Source organism: Triticum aestivum, chromosome 4D (genome assembly GCF_018294505.1).
Source record: "Triticum aestivum cultivar Chinese Spring chromosome 4D, IWGSC CS RefSeq v2.1, whole genome shotgun sequence".
NCBI classification, from domain to species: domain Eukaryota; kingdom Viridiplantae; phylum Streptophyta; class Magnoliopsida; order Poales; family Poaceae; genus Triticum; species Triticum aestivum.
Window position 1 is genome coordinate 227673326 of NC_057805.1, and position 18408 is coordinate 227691733.

Sequence of the window (18408 nt, forward strand, 5' to 3'; positions counted from 1 at the left end):
AGAGAAGCTCCGGTTTGCAAAAAGCTTATACCAAAACTTGTTCCTATTCTGCAATTTTTTTACCACAGCATGGTAGTACCATGACATGACACCATGCCAAGTTTCATGATTTTCAGGCGTGTTTTGGATTTACAAGAATTTTAAAACCAAGCTTCTCAATGTTCTCGGCTGAACCACGATGCCCAGATGTTTGAATTTCATTCCCATTTCTTGCATGGGACCTAGAAATTCACCCGAGGACACACATGTGATTTTTCAGTCAACTTTGGTGCACGGGAGCATGTGCTTGTAGTTCAAATTTGAATTATGCACATTAAATGACCAGAAACTCAATTAATGTATAAAAAAGGCCAAACGAACCCGGAATAATTCCAAAATTTAACAGGGCACTCATATAGTTCTATGTTGCCTCTTTAAAGAAAATCTGGGGGGAGGCAGCGTATATTGTTTCGCACACAAAGGTATAAAGAAATAAAGAAATTAGCATACCTATTTAATTCTTGGGTTCTTATTATTTATGCCACTAGTTGTGTATCACTACTCAGTTTTGCCATTAGAAGTTACAACTACTCAAAAAATGCCATCGATCCGTGAGATGCCTGCTCAAAAATGCAATTAGATATCTAAAAAATGCCATCGTTAAGTTAGATGTTTGCTCAGAAATGCCATTAGACATTGTTATTTTCACGTCAAACCCGTTGACCATGTTACATGACAAAAATAAGCCGATTCTCACAATGATAAGTTAATGGTGTCCAGCACAACACACCCCTCAAATAAAACTAAGCACCCTGGAATTCTTTGACAAAACTAAGCACCCTGAAATTCTTTGACAACTAAACTGCTGGCTATATGATGTTGGCCATATATATTGTACGTATATAATGTCAAGAAACGAGTGGTAGTACTATACCAACTAAAAGATGAAATGTACGAAATATAACGAGAAGAAACATAACATAGTTCTGCTGGGGGCTCAGCACAACACACCCCTCAAATAAAACTAAGCACACCAGAAATTAAACTAAGCAACTAATCCGGTAGACACTGCATTAGAACCACCATGAGCAACGACACTGCCACCTTACTCGGAGTCCTCGTCCACGTCCTCGACTTCGTCCTTGTCCCTCTTCCTCTTGGGCGATACTTCTTTGCTTGAACCGCACACTTGGCTCTTGCTCTTCATCCAACCCTTGTAGATATGGAAACAAAGGTAGCCATCCATTGCAGCGTAGTGGATGTGGTCTATATCTAGTACATTCCACTGCCATGCATGACGATGAAACGTGTACGGAGGTTTCTCTAGTTTACCGTACGAAGGATGAACCATGGCTCCTGCCAGGGTCAGCATTGAAGGCTGAGAGGGAGGGCACCAGGCCTTGCCTTCTGGAGATCGAAGGGCTGGCCTACAACGAGGCCTATCCGACCCAGGATTTCCTTGTCGTTCCTAAAGTCTACAGTAACGAATTTGACTCGGCCGCCCTTGAGGAACTTCTTAAATTCCTCGCACTCAACGTCGGCATGGCATATGTGGTAGACCAAGCATAAGTCATGCACGCAAACCTGGATCACGGCGGGCTTCTTCTTCTCTGCCTCCTTTAGTTTCTTCTCGCTTCCCAGGACTGTGGTGTACTCAACATCTAGCCCAGCGACCCACTCATCATTTGAGTTTTCGAACATGCGTTTGAAGCGAGCAAGGCATTCTTTCACCGTTGCGGAAGAACGGGTGTAGATGACGTCGAACTCATCGCCGGTGATGGTTCTAACCTTGTACTCACCGCCGATCATGGAGATTTGGGACGCCATGGATTTGGGAGGAGGGTTAGGATTAGTGGAACTGCCGTAATGTGAAAGGACGGGACGACTAGGAGCGGTTTATCGATTGTAAAAATGTCGAGTGGGGGGCGCGTGCGAATGGCAGGGTAGTGGCTTGCCTGGTGGATAAATGGATTCATGCACAGTACTATGGGGGCCCAATTAGATGTCATGTCTACTCGACGCCCAATTAAATGGCTTTCGATGTCATGTCAAGCGTCGGGAAAATTACAGGTGATACGAAGCTTTCCATTCTCCCATGATACGGGCTTCCGAGAGCCCTTGGATCTGAGATCGAACGGTTGCATGGCGTGATTCTAGACCTATGGGTGAATATCCTATCCTGGAGGGTTATTCTGCAAATTTTCAGCAACTTAGCATGCGACCGTTCGATCTCAGATCCAAGGGCTGCCAGCAGCCCGTATCATGGTCGCGCCTACCACGACCGTCGCCTCGCTCGCGCGGTCGCGCCCTTGGAGATTTAACACGGTGCGTTAGGCTATCTGATGTTGGCATGTCATACATAGTCATCACTTAGTCACTCATACAACAAGGTTAGCTATAAGTGGTAAGTATTTTTTGTTTACTTCTCTCTATCTCTTTCTTCGTAGTATTTATTGTATTTGCCAAGGAGTGACCTCTTCCAATGAAATGGTGCTTAGATGAGGTGCTATGGGCATTAAATGGCTTAGCAACTCAAGTCCCCAATGCATAGGTGCTTAGTTTTTTGTTGCTAAGTTTGCTTCATCTAGGTACACGCGCTTATCACCGTTTCTTCCTGGGGTCACCAAACTAGTCTCTCTCTTCTTAATTAACTTGCCACATCAGAATTTATGCCTATGTGGCAGGCTTAGCACCTGTAGGATCAAGTACAATAGTGGGCTATAAGCCCGCTTTACATGGCATTTTTGCATATGTGGGGGAAAGAGGCAAGGAAAAAGTGGAGGAGTGGGCTCTCAAGCAAGAGCCAGCCTCTACATGGTGGAGCATCGGGAGAGGCACCTGTATGGAGGTGGTCAGGAATCGGGAGACTCACGCCGGTCGTAGCGCCGCAGTTAAAATGATAATGGCAAGTCAAATCACCGGGCCCCACCTGTCCAGAAGTAACTCGCTGTCAAATCACACAGCCCTACGTTTGCAGCAGCCTACTCCCTCATCTTCTCGCGTCTCTGTCGAACCGACTAGGCGGAACTGCCCCGCCTACCGCGCGGGAAAAGCCCCGCCCTCGACTTTTAAATAGTACAGTATACTAATTTTGTATCCATGGATTGCGCCATGGAGCAAAGCCTCAAGAAAACGGCGGTACACATGTACGGAGTATACAGCACGCCCGTCGCGTTCGCGTCGCACCCCAGACGGTCGGTCGGTCTGGCACGCCGCTCTCCGAATGGAACGCGCGTCATATTGCGTTTGCACACACATGTGGGACCGCAATTGAGAACCGACCATAGGCACACTCCCCGGCCCCGCAAGTCGGGTGAGTTAATAGAAGAGAGAGACGAGCGATAGTACTACTAGAGAAGTGTTGTAGGAGTACATACGTTGGTACCTGGACGATCCCTGCAAGACACGGAAGATCAGTTCGTCCATGCATGTGACCAGACTCCAGCAGACACGCCTGGATTGGCTATCGTCTACATATCGTGCAGGCTGTGTTGTACAGGGCTGTAGTTCTGGTGAGAAATCTAAAAAAAGGTTTCTTGTCATCTCGCAAAATTAGGTGTCATGTGCTTCGGATCACTGCGAGGGTTAAACAGCGACAACTGAGTTGGGCTAGTCATTGGGGGCACATGCACGAAGACTACTCGGCTGCCATCTAGGTCAAGCCGGCTATGTTAATTAGGACATCTATCGACGGACCCCTTTTCTACGAGTTTATCTTTAATTTGAGCTTTGATCCTCGTCTAGTTTGTCCGTCGGGATTCATCTTGTCTCCTTTGGGCAGTGAGGTTATGATTTCTTGTCATGTGGCATTTTTTCGTGTTATATGTTATAATCCGGTGCTTCAGATCAAAATGACGACAACTGCGCCTCCGGGGCACGTGCATGAAGACTTCTCGACAGTCATTGCCGAGGTCAAGCCGGCTCCGGCCGGTAGACAAAAGAAAACTAGTACTCCACTATATAGGCAGGAGCCTCCGCGCTTGCTTGCTAGTGTTGCTCTCTTCACACTGTCTCGTCCTCTCCAGATCTAAACACGACAGCGGTGGCCACACTCTCTCTCTCTACTCACCGCTGGTCACAGATCCAGCCGGATCCTCTCCGCCGGGGAAGGTGAGAAGGTGCAACGTTCACGCGGTCGTCCTCGGCGACGGCTCTTACCCACTGCCGGCGCGTCCCGATCAGCGTGCCTTGCCGTTCTCTCCCAAGCATCGCTGGCGAGGGAGGGCCTCCCACCCCTTCTTCCTCGCTGCCGTAGTGTGGGCAGATCCGGCCTCCCGCCGCCCACCTAGCGACATCCCGGCGACCCTCAGGTATAACTTCCTTCGAAACCGGCCTTGCTCTACTTCCCGAGCTCCTGACGTCGCTGCATTTGTATCTTTTACTATTTCTCAGGCCCCCTCGTGTAGATAGGATCGATCGGCTGTTCGAAAACCACCTAATTTTTTACTGTTAAGAGGTAAAACTAGTTCATGCACTCGAATCTAGTAGTACTTGGTTCAAACAAGGAAGAAAGGGGGTGGGGGTGGGGGAAGATTTGTTACCTGAATCTAGGACTTGGTCGAAAGAGGAAATAATGGGGGCGAAAAGTAGCAGAGACTGGCTATCCAACTGGTCTCTAGGTCTAATAGGGAAATAAAGGGAACGCAGTACAAACTCAATATAAACCCGATCTATTGGTTGAAAAAGGAAAGAAAGTGGGGACTGGGGGACAAGTCAACAGAGTAAGTCCAGCACTAGATTTGCTAGCCTCACACAGTATAAGGTGGCTATATACCGAACAAAAATGGGACCAACCCAGATATCCTCTTCTGATGTTTGTTGCCCCGAGCCGCTCTTATGTAATGCCACTGGTAAAATGTAGCAGTCGCACTGTTAAAAGTAAGGACACGTTAAACCAATGTTGTTTTCAATGTAATGCCTCCAGTAATATGAATCAATGGCACTTTTTTTCATGTCCTGCTAAATTTCCCATTAAGATAAGTTGCTTCTTTTCCTTAGAGATGCAACTGTCCTGGTCCGCCTACTCTCCAGGAGCTTCACGACCAACCTTGATGTTGCTCAATTTTATTGCAACTAATGAAGAAGAAGCTCTGTGGGTTTCGTTTTCTGATGGAAATGGAACCGGGGCTGGAGCCCTTTTCTTAAAAAAAGAAGAAGAAGAAGCTGCTAGCTCATGGGACATTGCTTCATTTTAGGTGAACTGCACCAAAAGGTCCCATGAATTGAATCATCCATGTTGGTGACTGGTGTCATCCCTTCTACGATGGCGTTGACTGCAGATATGGTTCCCATCACGAGGTATGTTCCTTTTTGGTCTGACCGTTTGCCAAAGATCCTGCATGTTGATCCTGCTCTTGTGCTACTGTTTTGGCACTGCCATGATAAAGCAGTAATGTTATTATTTTGCACCTTAATCTAGTGGCACTATTAATTTGAGGCAATGTTTTGGCACCGCTAGTGCCACTGTTTTTTTATATATCGAAAGAGGGGGTTCCCTCCGATTTCATTAAAGAAACCCAACCATAGAGAACCATTATCCGACAACATCTCAGTGTAAACGGGCAGTTATGCAACTACTACTAGAACGGACTGAGTACTAGCAGGAGACAAGTTCGCCACATAAGCTAGGCAGGTAGGGGGACGCAGCACCAGCTCGACCAAGTTTGGATTACAACCCAAATGCTACCACAGAAACATCAGGGGGAAGATAGGGACTGAAAGAGCCAGCTTCAGCATCCCAGTCTAAGCACCCCCGGCCTTCATCCTTGCGACGCACGGTACACCTCGTTTGCCACCTGCTCGACCCTAGTGTCACTGATAAAATGAAGTAATAATACAGTTAAAATAGAGCGAGTGTCCTCTCTATCATTTCATTTCCAATGTAGATAAAGAAAGTGCTTCTCTTTGTTAATGTATGTTTCATCAACTAGTCCCATTGTTAATGTTTAAGCATTTCTGCAAACTGGGGTGCTTAATTTTAGTTGATCTGCACAAAAATAGAGATTTGAATGTCTCAAGGCCCCTCCTTGTACTACCGTTGTACACTGATGTTCATCACTGGCAGAAGGTGTATCGGGGAGACTTGGGTCGATTTCCAGTATGATGTAATATTTTCTTCTGTTTATTAGTGTATGTTTCATCAACTAGTGCCACTATAATGTAATCACGCCTTTTCATTATCTGTGCAAACAGGGTTATTCAGCTGCATTTTGGTGGAACTGCACAAATGTACGGATGGAACCGGCATATATGCAGAGTGCGAGGTGCCAAGTAAAAATTACCGACACCAACCCTGCTCCATCTAAGCATTGGCATCCACCACCATCAGTGGGATGTGTGGCGCTCACTGTGGACGGATCTTTCTCGGCAGCAAATCCTCTAACCAAATACTAGTAGCTTAGACTTAAAAAAATACTAGTAGCTTATATTGGCAGTTTTCTAGGGGTGTACTCTTTTCTGAAAGAAGCACCAATCTATTTTTCTTTATTTGTACACAGTGTCACAACTTTGACCCAAAGGTCCAGAGCTATTTTAGGGTGATTGGCGTAGTACTCGGAGACTGATTGTAAGCATGATTTTTGTTAGCTGTCACACTGATTGTAAGCACGAGCAGATGGAAGATTAGGTTAGTGCGAAGCTTACCTTAAACCCTACCGACGCCGTTGAAACGAGGCGAGCGTCGAGGGAACCGTGGAGAACGACGGGGAAGCGACGTCGCGCCATCCGGCCTCCTCTTGCGGTGGGAGAACGAATACTCCTGTGGCTCCGGCTGGCTCTGCACCCTCACGAACGGCACACCGTACTCGATCGATTCTTTATCCTCTGGGTACTCGACCTTCGACCTGTACGCCCACCACCTCCGCCTGACTTTCGCCTCGGGCGAATCTGTCTGCTCCATCGCCCAGAGGAGATACTCGATGAACTCGAAGGACTGCGGCGTGACTGCCGCGAGGAGTACATCGCCGCCCTCATCGCCGTCGTCTCGCTCTTTCGCATACATTGCCACATGGCCCTCACCGTCCTCGAAATCTCCCACTCATTGTCAAACCAAGTAAGGATCTCCTTCAACCTGGCTAACTTTGCCTGGTCGCCGCCGGTGATCTGCCTGATTCGCTGCTGCATCCCCTCCATAGATGTCCTTCTGAGTGGTCCGGTGCTAGCTTTGGAAGATGGGAGGAGAGACGGTGGTCTTGCAATAGAGAAGAGGGAGAGGCGAGACGGTGGTTTTGGAATGGAGATGATGGAGAGGAGAGGGGGTGGTTTTGAAATGGAGAAGAGGGAGAGGCGAGACGGTGGTTTTGGAATGGAGATGATGGAGAGGAGAGGTTCCCCTGCCTTTCGGTCGCTGACAGGTGGGCCCCGCGCTTGGTGGGACCCATGTGTCAGTGTCTCAATGGCAGGATGGGCTACGTCAGGGGATCCTCGTCCGAGGAGAGAGGAGGTGGTTTTGCAATGGAGAAGAGGGAGAGGCGAGACGGTGGTTTTGGAATGGAGATGATGGAGAGGAGAGGAGGTGGTTTTGCAATGGAGAAGAGGGAGAGGAGCGTGCGGCAGCGATTTAGGATTGGACGAGAGGGCCGGCGCGCTGTGACTGGATCAAAATCAAAATCAATTTACCCTTCAATTAAGAAAGCGACCCCACATTAACTAGTCTCCCTTTTAGTCTGGGTCATAATTGATCATGATTTTCGCAAATAAAATATATGTTATACGTTGCAAAAATAATATAATTTGAAAGTACATTCAGATACGAACCAAACGATACAATTTTAGGTGACATGCATTCACATTTTGCTTGTCAAATAAAGTACATGGTCAAACTTTGACCCAAAATACGCAAAACAAAAAAATACTTCCAAGACCAGCGCCGCTCTTCCGCTCTTCTCCTCTTAAACCACCGCCGCTCCTCTCTTATTCCAATCTAAATCTAGCGCCGCTCCTCTCCTCTTCCATTTGAAAACCACCACCCCTCCTCTCTTGTTCCAATCCAAAACCAGCGTCGCTCCTCTCCCATTCTAAACCAAAACCAGTGCTGCTCCTCTCCTCTTCCATTAAAAATCCACCGCTGGCTAGTGAAGGTGCTGTGGAGAAGTAGATCGATGGAGGAGTACAACCGATACGCGAGGATCGCAGACGGTGACCCAGTGAAGCTAGCTAGGATGTTGGAGATACAGTCTTGGTTTGACAACAAGGACCAATTAGCAGCGACGGAGACATCCATGGCCAAATATCTGCAACAAAGCAAAAAGGCGGCGATACTCTCGGAGGGAGTCGCGCGGGAGTACATAGAGCTGCTCCTCTGGGCCATGGAGCAAACAGATTCACCGAATCCGATCGTGGGGGAGCGGTGGTGGGAGTATCGATCCCAGATGGAGCATCCACCAGACATTGAAGGATCGAGCATCTATAGGGTGCCGTTTGTGAGGGTGTCGTGCTAGAGCGAGCCGGTGGAGTCTTCGTCGACCGAACCCAACTGCAAGAGGAGAAAAACAGTTGGCCCGACGATGCTTCCCTGCCATCCTCTCCCTCGCCATTCACATCGTCTCACGGGGCGGCTGTCTGCCCGCCAAGGAATAGGAGGGATTGCCCCCCCAGATTAATAGTCGGGCAGGTTGTGAATTGTCAGGAGGAGCTTAGGGTTGTTAGTATTTGAAGGTTGTGAATTGTGTTTTGTGTGGTGTATTTTGAGAGTACTTTTAGATATGAATGTCTTTTGAATTTCAGAGTTGCATTATTGAGCATATGAGGTATTTTATGAATTCTAGAGATCTATTTTTAGCACTTAAAAAATGTAGTTTCATAGGAGTATAAAAGTGCAGACAATGTGATTCTCAGAGAAGAAACTGCAAGTTTCAGTTTCAGATAAGAAACCCCAAGTTCAGTTTCAGATAAGAAACCGCAACTTTCAGAGGCAGAGCATTTATATTAACACGGCCTTTTCAAACAGTGTTAACATCATGCTGGAAGTTTTATTCATGGTCGAAACTGGAACTACCAGCCAGTTAACATCATGCTGATCAACATTCATGCATAGCACATCTTCATATGATACACAGTCAAAAAGATATGCTATTTTCAAGATGCCCACACAATGTCGAGTGCGCGAAAAATAGAGAAAACGAGGGACGCCGCTGTCTGCCGTTGTGAACATGCTGAACAAACGAGAGGAATCTGGAGAGGACTGTACGTGGAGAGGCAGACAGTCGGGACCCACCAGGTCTATGGCCGTACGCAAGCAAGTGCCTCATCGAAAAAATACTTCCTCCTAATGTTATACTGACATTGGGGCCCACGGGTTTGTCAACATAGTTAAATTTTTTTAGGTGCTTCAACGTAGTTACGATAGGAAATAAATTCACAACGAAGCCGGGGAGCTGGCAGGTAACATTTATTATCACTGGGGCAGCAAGTATCAGCTGGGTTTTGGGCTGCCCCGTCTAGGCTTTCTTTTTTAACATGCGCAGCCCACGACCTCGGATGGGAGGTCCATAGGCTTGTTTGTATTTTCTTGAGGGCCGTCATGTATTGACCGGCCTATGGACCTCCCATCCGAGGTTTTATTTTTCCTGAAACATCGGCAGCCCAATTTATGTATTTTTTTGAAGAAAACGCAGAGGTCTGTTCTATTTTTCTATATAAGAATAGGAACGCCTAGTCCAACTTATGTTTCCCTTCTAACTATATTATATATATTTAAATTATTTTATATGTTATTATATATTATTGTTATTGTCATCATATATTTAACAGATACTTACATATGTAAGAAAACAATATCCCACATCTTATTAACTTATAAAAATAATTTCTTAACAATAAAATCCTGGATTTTTTTGGCAACGAAAATCCTGGTGATTGTGTACAAAAGCTTGGTAAGATTTAAGGACCAATGTAATAATAAATCACTTATTATTTAAATATATATATATATAACAAAATGCTCAGCCCCTGTTTATTTTTTGATAACATTGCTGCGCCCACCCCAAAATTATAATTAGAATAAGCCCAGCAAAATCGTGTATTTCGAGAAAGTGCAAATGGCCTGTAATTTTTTAGGAAAAACAAATGGGCCGCATGGACGCTACATTATTTGTTCACCCAGCCCAGCTAATGGACTGTAGTTCAAAAAAAAGAGATCAAATGGACTGTAAATTCTACCCCGCAAAAAAAAGACTGTAAATTCTGAAAAAATGGGTTGAATACGTGCCACATTTTTGGAGGCTGAAATGTGGGCCAATAGGTCGAAGCCAATGCAAGTGGTTGTCAACTTAGTCAACAAATGATTCTGACATCGTTAGCCATTGGATTTACATCCAACGACCGGCATCCATCTTCAATCTCTCGTCTTCTTCCTCCAGCGCCGCCGGGACCACCTGCTCCCGCCTCCTGCTGTTACCAGCTCTGCTTAGCACGCTTCGCTGTGAAGCGCTACTCCACCGTTGGCCAGGCCATGCCTCCACCCCTCCACACCTCCTGTTCTTCTCCACCGACTGCCGAACCACACCACACCAGAACTAGTTAACCCTCGTACACCTCTCCGTCTGCGACTCTACTCCCGCGTCTTCCCATCTCCGGCTCGTTGCTGTCCAGGGCCTCGCCGTCGCCCACCACCTTGGATGCGCTCGGCGCGGCCTGGTCAATGAACGACACCATCAAAAGTAGACTGTGTGTGGAGAGGCTGACAGCTGGGTCCACGGCCGCATGCGAGGAAATGCCTCCTTATTACGCGCAAAATAATGATTCCTCCACCTGACAGCTGGGACACACCGGAAGGGCCTTTGTATTTCGCGAAAAACGTTCCCACCGCTGACAGGTCCGACCCACCAGCTATATCTTCGCACGCAAGGAAGTGCCTCATTATTACACACCAAAAAATGAATACCCCCCTGCTAGCTGGGACCCACCATAGTGGGAGGCTGACTTGTGGGCCAACTAAGTTGACGGGGACGGGGGGCTTTGTCAACTTAGTCAATATGCACGATTCTAGCTCTAGTGACCATACGATGTCCATCCAACGGCCGTAGTGCTTCTTCAACCTCAGGTCTTCTTGGTCCAGCCGCCCAAACCAGTGCCGGTCGTGCCTCGTGCTCCTGCCTCCCGTGGCCGGCTGCGATGTGGCGGAGGCCTCACTGCCCCCTACTACTCCCACCGCTGGCCAGGCCATCCCTCTACTCACCCACACCCCCTGTTATTCTGCGGCGATGACCGCCTCACACCGCAGCGAACCAGTGAACCCTCGTACTCCTCTACGCGTGGGCATCCACTGTCGCATCTTCCTCGGCTCCGCGTCGTCCCCTTCCTAGGCCTCGCCGTCGTCCACCGCCCTGGTGCTCTCGGCACGGCGTGGTCAACATGGTCAAGGAATGGCTTCCATCGGACGTTGACTGTACGTGGAGAGGCTGACAGCTGGGTCCACGGTCGGAGCAACGAAGTGCCTCCTTATTACGCGCAAAATAATTATTCCTCCACCTGACAGCGGGGAACCACCGGACGGGCCACCGTATTTCATGAAAAAAGCGTTTCCCCCTGACTGCTGGGACCCACCAGTGACATCTTCGCATACAAGGAAGTGCGTCCGGGCAAAAAAAAACGATTCGCCCCCCTGACTGCTGGGACACACCAGCTACATCTTCGCACGCAAGGAAGTGCCCTGACAGTCGGGACCCACCTGGTCGAAGCATACGTAGCGTTGTCATTCTGGTCGCAACGTGTACGTACATACTGGTCGATGTAGAGGCGTGCACGTGTCGTAGTAGAGGCGCGCACGTAGCATGTACACGTACGTACAGCGGCCAGTGTGCAAGAAAGAAAATACGGCCACGTACGTACATACGGGCAGGGTCTCGAACGCCTACTCGCGCATACGTAACGCCAGGGCTCGTGTACATGGCTGGGTCGGGACGGAGAAACAGCGTCGTCGTCATGTTCATGGGGAGCCAACCGGCTGGGTCGGAACGGAATGCGTCGTCGTGTTCATCAGGAGGGCTTGGATGGAACAGCCGAAGGAAACGAGGCTTGGCGTACCATAGAACGGAGCAAACGGCCTTGTGTTCGACCGGCCACGTTCGAAACGGGATCCTGTTCATCGGGAGGGGTCTGGCGTACCGCAAAATGGAGGAAACGGACCTCCTACGGTCGAAACGGGGGTCCTGTTGATTGGGAGGGGTGTGGGGTACCGCAAAATGGAGGAAACAGACTTGTGTTGGAGCGCTACGGTTGAAACGGGTCCTGTTCATCGGGAGGGATATGGCGTACCGCAAAATGGGACTCGACGGGATACTGTTCATCTCCACCGTCGACCCCCTCCAGCCTCCACGAGCTACTGTTCATCCACCGTCGACCTCCTCAAGCCTCCACCTGCGACTGTGAATCCACGCGCTCCTGTTCATCCAGCCTCCACCGCGCGCTACTCCACCGGCTACTGTTCAACCAGCCCTGTTCATCCAGAGGCAACGCCACGGGGTCCTGTTCATCCACCCCCACCGGGAACTGTTCATCCAAACCCCCCAGCAACGCTCACTGTTCATCCAGAGGCAACATCGATCGGCTTCAGTTAGCAGCAGTAGTGAAGGAATCGCTCGATCGGGTCCAGTTAACAGCCATTGATCGATCGCTCGGGTTCAGTAACACGTAGCCTGCAGTGCAATCGCTCGGGTGCAGTTAGAGCCCAACGCCTCGCTCAGTTTCGGTTAGAGCCCAACGCCTCGCACCCACGCGCGTGCATGTACGAGAGAAACGCGCATCGCTCGGCCCCGACCACCCACGTTAATCGGGAACACCCTGATATTTTCCTCGCCCTCGCTTCTACCACGTTTTTTTCCGGCATGGACGGCCCAAAGAATCTCATGCAGCTGCATCTCCAGCCCGCCCAGGACGAAAAGCCCATTTTCTGTCATGATTTTTTGTCATAGAAGTAGGACCCCACCACATCTATGATGATACCGTGTTTTGTCATAATTATTGTCATAGAAGTGTCATAAGTATGACAGAAAAAAAATTCGTTCGGCCCAAAATTTCACGGATGTGCCTTTTTTTGTAGTGCAAGGTGCGCATACAGAGGATTGAGAGGAGATGGGCATGGGAATGGAGGGAGTACAGATATGTAACTCCAAAGTACATGAAGAAATTCACTTTACACCCTCCTTGCCCAAGACCTCCATTGGCACCAGGCCAAGAAGCTGATCCCACTAGCCTCAAGCGCGGCGAGGACTATCCTGATGAATGGGCAAAGCGGCAAGGCAAGTTGGCCAAAATGGCCAAAGAAGTAGCAAGCCTAAGAAGGCTATGCCTAAGAAGCCTACACATAAGCCCAGTTCCTCTGCAATGCCCTCATGGCCAAGCTCATCAAATCCCTCATGGCATATTCCTCAAGCAGCTCCAGTTCCCTCTGTTCCAAGACCTTCAGCTGCTGCTGCAAAGTCCTCGGCACCTGCGCATCTTGCCTCTTGCCAAAGGACGACTGGCATCTCAATTGCTTCAGGAGAACCTGCATGTTCTTCAGCTCCTCCGCAGTCCTCAACAGGCCCAACTTTGCTGAAGACAAAGGCCACTACTGGACGAGGCACAAGACCAAGTCCTTATAAGAAGCAAGTTTCCTTCCATATGCCGTCAAGTGAAGACGAAGCTGATGATGAAGAACTAGCAGAAATCATCAAAGACAGATAGCAAAGGGCCGCTAGAGCCAAAGGCACCAATGTGCCTCTTCTACTAGATCCCAAGTTGATCCTAAACTTCATTGATCTTTTGCACAAGGATCCAAACACTCCTATGCCTAATTTCAATCTCACACCTAGCCAAAGTCACATGTTGACTGCCTTCATAGGCGAGGAAAAATGGAAGTTTGAAAAGGCCAGACAACTAAAGATATCTCAATACAAAAAGGAGCGATTTCTGAAGAAGCATGTTGTCAGAAGGACAACTGATGAACTTGTGGCCATGCAAGCTGAGATCAAAGCACTCAGTGATGAATTTGACTCCTACCGTGCTGATTGGCTGGGAGCCAAGGTCAGATTCGTCAGAATGGCAGAAAGATTCACCTCAAATGTTGCAGCCTCAACACAACGTGAATCTCCTCAGGCTGAAGCTTCTGCACAGCCAACTGAAGAACATGCAACCAAAGCTGATGATAATCAAGTTGTTGATGATTCTTAAACCACCAGTGCTGATGAAGAAATTCTAGCCGCTGAAGAAACTGCCAGGGCAACCTCTAGTGTTGCGCCTGAAGATCAATCCAGGCCAGTTGAAGCATCTGCTGCTGCGCCTGAAGACACTGACAATGCCAAGGCAACTGCATCAGTTGCGCCTGAAGAAACTGCACCAAATTCTTGTGCTTCTCCTGCTTCAACAACAAGTCCTATCCTTCCTTCTGCATCAGAAGTGAAGAAAACCAAAGCTGCAGAGCGAGCTGCTGTGAAGAAAAGGAAAGCATCTGCTTCCGCAGAGTCTTCAGATCCAAAGAAAGTGAAAACTTTGACAAGCTCGTATGAAAATCCTATAGATGTTGTTCCTGTATCAAGCATGCCATCAAAGGAGATTGTTCCCTTTGGTGAAGAATATGAGATTCCTAGTGAATCTGATGAAGAAGATCCCTCTGCTGCTACGTCAGAGCAGATTGATGAAGAAATTGAAGTTGACAACGTCATGCCCACTCCACTGGTATCATCGCCCATGCCTCAGTTCACAGCTGAAGAGGCAGGCTTTGAGGAAATTGATGAAGAAGATGAAGACGCGGATATTGGGTGTTCAACTCCTATTCTGAATGATGACTACTGGGAAAGTCATCACCCCAATTCACCACTGTTCACTCCTCTGCAACAGATTCCTCAGTCCCCGGTCCAAACTGAAGAAATTCACACCGGCTCTGAAGAACATCAAGCTTCTCTTCTCACCATTCCTAAAGAAGTCCCAGCCGCTAGTGCCGATGTAAATGTTGATGAAGAAATGGAGACCCAGGCTGCTGCTGATGACATTGTACCTGAAATTCCTCAGCCTATGGCTCCAGAGACTGTGATTCAAGAGGCTGTGAAGACTACAACTGACAATCCTCAGCCCAAGCCTCAGAATCCCTTCTCCACGAAACAGAAGTTCAAAGCTGAAGATTTCTTCAATGAGCACGTTTTCTTCACTGATTACAACCCATATGATGCTGCTAGACTTAGACGCAAGTGCTTCTGGACTGCAAGTCAAATGAACTTCTATTCTTCACTGCTATTTGATAAGTACAAGATCTTTGACCATGAGAAAATTCCTCATGTGGATATGGAGTCGCTGCGCTGCTTCACCCAAGTCCCCAGTGTTCTTCATGACGCTGGGCTGCTCAACTTCTACACCTACATTTGCGATTGGAATGAAGAACTTATTCTTTAGTTCTATGCCATGCTGCACATCACATGCAATGTTGAATATGTGAATTCATGGGTGTTGGACTAGATGACTGAAAACACTCACTACAAAGCACCGGCCTCTGAATTACTTCATGCCATCCCAGTCAGTCCTCCTGTTGAAGGTGGAAGGCTCATCTATGTTGACCCTGAACTATCTGATCATCTGATTCAAGTGTTGATGAAGCCTTTGAAGCCAGGATAAGCTCCAAGGACCAAATTCCTCGTCAAGGAATTGCTCAATGTGCCAAGGACAGTGTGCATGATATTGACCAAAACCCTCAGTCCTATCAAGGGCCACAACTCTGATGAAGAAGAGGTTGTTGGCATCATGAAGAATCTGCTTTTCAACATCATACATGGTGTGCCTATCAACTACCATGATTTCTTTATGAGGACTTTGGCAAATGTCGCTTTTTCACCATTTGAATTGAAGCCTTACGCTCCCTGGATCATGAGATTCATCAGATCAAGGTCTTCAATCAACTACAAAGCTGACACTCTCAATCATGGTAGCTACTTGCCCCCAATTGGAGTTCTCAAATGGACATTTTCCTCAGCTGATGAGAAGGGCAATGCCACTGTTATTGATGAAGGCACTCGTCCATTGGATGGACAGTTTCGTAAAGCTAAATAATATTCCACCAATGATGAATCTACCACTCATGACTCTGCCGCAAATGCTTCAAAGCAAAATCCTCAAGCCACTACTCCAAGAGTGATGACTGATCGTGAGCTTCTCCTCAGTCTTCATCAAAAGGTCGATTGCAACCACAAACGGGTCAAGCGACAGTTTGGTTCAATTCTTCAGAACATGACAATCACGCAAAACTCTGTGAAGAAAAACAATTACTATCTGCATGAAGTATTTGATTGCATCTGGGCTGTATTGTCTGACCTCTATGGTGAAGAAAATCTTAAGCAGATGGGCTTCAAGCAGGACTTTGACTGGTCTCAACCACCTTCGAAGAAATTCAAGAAGGTCAAAGTTCCTCACTTGGTGGACAGTTCATATTCTTCATCATGCGAGACTGATGAACATGATGACTTGGACAACACTATGGCAGGCCCTACATCAACGGACGACCCCAACAGCGCTGGTGCTCCTCCATCGACATCATGATGATATTCTTCAGGGGCGTTAGTCCTCATTTTTTCGCCCCTTTTGGTCATTCGATGACAAAGGGGGAGAAATTTGAGTTAGTCTTCAAGCTGGTCTCTATATATGGGCTTTTTTTGTTAAGTTACAACTCTCGTTCTTCTGAAGTATTTGTTGAATCGAGTTGTAAGTTTAAGTCCGATGGTGGTCTGATAGTTTTGCTCTATTTTTCTGCATGCTATTTCCTCATATATGTTAATGCACTTCAAATTCTTCATATTATATGTTAAATGCGTGTATGAATTACAAGATATAGGGGGAGATCTCCATGATTCTACTCTACAATGTGCATTGCTATTCAAAGAATATTCCTCACATATGCACATCTTCAGGGGGAGTTATTCTATATCTTGCAATCAAATTCCTCAATATCAGCATTTAGACAACATATGTTTATCCCTGTTGAAAACTTAACCTATATTGTCATCAATCACCAAAAAGGGGGATATTGTAAGTGCAGCTAGTGCCCCTTAGTGATTTTGGTGTATTGAAGACTTATAGGTTAAGGGACTAATGCGTTTGTGAGTGTACATAGGTCTATAAGTCTATGAGGAGTTTGATATTTATAGTGAAAGTCGACACCTAAAAATGAATGTCTTCAACTGAAGACTTTGAAAGTGAAGAAATTGGTGTGACCTTGAAGACATGATATGCATGTGAGGAATATGAAGCGTGAAGACTTTTGTTTTGGTAGTTTTGTTTTTCTCTTTCTTGAGTCATAGGAAACACCGCACTGTTAAAGGGGGTCGAGCTAAAACTAAGGAAAACTTTCCAAGTGATGCTCATCTCAAAATCCTACACCTACCAATCCCTTCGAGTGAAGCCATTGGAAATCTCATACAGTTCAGTCAAATTCTTCAGTGATAGAGACGCAGATCTTCTGGCCTCTTAGGAATTTGTTCTGACTAAGGAGTTAGGAATTCGCCAGTGCGGATTTCCTACAGTGAGGAAGATGATAGACTTGAGGAATTTGAGAGCTCAAATTTTCGACCATTGTTGTGCTATGCGCCAGCTGTCCCAAAATATCTACCCACCTAACGGTCATATCATTGAAGGGCATTTATGTCTTATCATGTTGGACTGCTCCCTAGGTTATAAATAGCCGCCCCCTACAACCACTAGCTGCTTTGCTGCTCTGCAAGAAAGTGACACTTGTCACTGAGAGCATCCCATTCTCCGAGGACTTTGAGCGAAAATCATCAAGTGAGGAAAACCCAAACCCAAACACCTACAAACCCAAAGTGATTGAGCATCACTGAAGAGATTGTTCATGTGTGGAACCGATGCTTGTTACCTTTGAGGACTGTGCATCCTCTAGACGGTTAGGTGTCATGGTCTAGAGCATCCAAGAGGAAATTGTGGATCGCCGAGGGACCGAGTTTGTGAAGGTTTGGAAGTCACCTGAAGACTTACCACGAGTGATTGGGCGAGCTATGTGTGAACTTAGCTCAAGGAGAATACAGTGAGGACTGTCTGTCCGGGACTGTGTGTCCTCAGGTTTAAATACCTAGCCGCTCCATCCAGACGTACAACTGTCACATCAGTTGGAACTGGTCTACCAAATCACTGTCTTCACCGAGCTAACAGGTTCTATTTCCTCAACCCTTTTATTTCCTCATTACTGAGTAGTTGTACTTGATCGTTACTGTTTGAAGACTTTGACTAAAGACTTTCTCAATTTCCTCAATTCAATTTCTTCAGTCAGTTTGTCTTCAACCTTCTTATCCTGATAATACGCTAGTTGTACTCTGTGCTTGCTTTCATTTCATCATGATGACTATGCTTCTGTTCTCTTATGCATGCATCTAAGTACTTATTCCGCTGCTAGTTGTTCGTGACTTAGGAATTTCCTCACCCTGAAATTCCTCAGTGATGAATTTGTAAAAATTG